Here is a 2,285-nt window from a genome sequence, read left to right on the forward strand (position 1 = left end):
GAGACAGGATCTCGTTCTGTTGCTCAGGTTGGAGTGCAGTGGCATGATCATGACTCACTGCAGGCTTTATCTCTCTGGCTCAAGTGATCCTCCCACATCAGCCTCTTGAGTAGCTGGCACTACAGGCACATGCCACCACACTGGGCTAAGTTTTTTAACTTTTATTGTAAGTTCATGTGTAAAAGCGCAGGCTTGTTATATATGTAAATTTGTGTTACGGGATTTTTTTGTACAGATTATTTAATCACTCAGGTATTAAGCCTGGTGCCCATTGGTTATGCTTCCTGATCCTCTCCTTCCTCTCACCCTTCACCCTCAGATAGGCCCCAGTGTCTGTTGTTTCCCTCAATGTGTCCGTGTGTTTTCATCATTTAGCTCCTGCTTATCAGTGAGAACATACGGTATTTAGTTTTCTGTTCCTGAATTAGTCTGCTAAGGATAATGGCTTCTATCTCTATCCATGTTCCTGAAAAAGAATAATCTCAGTCTTTTTTATGGCTGCATAGTATTCCATGGTGTAAATGTACCACATTTTCTTTATCCAGTCTATCATTGGTGGGCGTTTAGGTTGATTCCATGTCTTTGCTATTGAGAATAGTGCTACAACAAACATGCACGCATGTGTCTTTATGATAGAATAATTTACATTTCTTTGGTTTATACCCAGGAATGGGGTTGCTGGCTCAAATAGTAGTTCTGTTTTTAGGTCTTTGGGGAATTGCCACACTGTCTTCCACAATGGTGGAACCAATTTACACTCCCACCAACAGTGTACAAGCATTCCTTTTTCTCTGCAACCTTGACAGCATCTGTTATTTTTTGACTTCTTAGAAATATCCATTCTGACTGGTGTGAGATGGTATCTTGTTGTGGTTTTGATGTGCATTTCTCTGATGATCAGTGATATTGAACTTTTTTCATATGCTTGTTGGTTGCATGTATATCTTCTTTTGAAAACTGTCTATGTCCTTTGCCCATTTTTTAATGGGATTGGTTTTTTTTTTCTTGCAAATTTGTTTAAGTTCCTTATAGATGCTGGATATTAGACCTTTGTCAGAACCGTAGTTTGCAAAAATTGTTTTCCTTTCTGTAGGTTGTCTGTTCACTCTGTTGATAGTTTCTTTTGCTGTGCAGAAGCTCTAAAGTTTAATTAGATCCCATTTAACAACTTTGGCTTTTGTTCCAATTGCTTTTGGCAACTTTGCCATGACATCTTTGCCTATTCCTAAGCCCATAATGTCATTGCCTACGTTGTCTTCCAGAGTTTTTATAGTTTTGGGTTTTAAATTTAAGTCTGTAATTCACCTTGAGTTGATTTGTGTATATTGTGTAAGGAAGGGGTCCGGTTTCAATCTTCTGCATATGGCTAGCCAGTTATCCCAGCACCATTTGTGGAATTGGGAGTTCTTTCCCCATTGCTTGTTTTTATCAGCTTTGTCAAGGATCAGATGGTTGTAGGTGTGTGCCCTTATGTCTGGGCTCTTTATTCTGTTCCATGGGTCTATGTGTCTTTGTACCGGCACCATGCTGTTTTGGTTACTGTAGCCCTGTACTGCCATTTGAAGTTTGGTAGTCTGATGCCTCCAGATTTATTCTTTTTGCTTAGAATTGCCATGGCTAGTCTGGCTCTTTTTTGGTTCCATATGAGTTTTAAAATGTTTTTTATAGTTCTGTGAAGAATGTTACTGGTAGTTTGATAGAGATAGCATTGTATCTATAAATTGCTTTAGGTGGTATGGCCATTATAATGATATCGATTCTTCCTATCCATGAGCATGGAATGTTTTTCCATTTGTTTGTGTCATGTCTGATTTCTTTGAGCAGTGGTTTGTTATTCTTACTGTAGAGATCTTTCACCCCCCTGCTTAGCTGTATTCCTATGCATTTTATTCTTTTTTGTGGCAGTTGTGAATGGAAGTTCATTCCTGATTTGGCTCTCAGCTTGACTATTGTTGTTGTATAAGAATGCCAGTTATTTTTGTACATTGATTTTTGTCTCCTGAGACTTTGCTAAAGTTATCAGCTGAAGTAGCTTTTGGGATGAGACTACAGGGTTTTCTAGATATAGAATCATGTTGTCTACAAACAGGGATGGTATGACTTCCTCTCTTCCTATATAGATGCCCTTTCTTTCTTTCTCTTGCTTGATTGCTTTGGCCAGGACTTGCAATACACTGTTGAATAGGGATGTCGAGAGAGGGCATCCTTGTCTTGTGCCGGTTTTCAAGGGGAATGCTTCTAGCTTTTGCCCATTTAGTATGGTGTTGGCTGTGGGTTTGTCATAG

Source organism: Papio anubis, chromosome X (assembly GCF_008728515.1).
Source record: "Papio anubis isolate 15944 chromosome X, Panubis1.0, whole genome shotgun sequence".
Taxonomy (NCBI): Eukaryota; Metazoa; Chordata; class Mammalia; order Primates; family Cercopithecidae; genus Papio; species Papio anubis.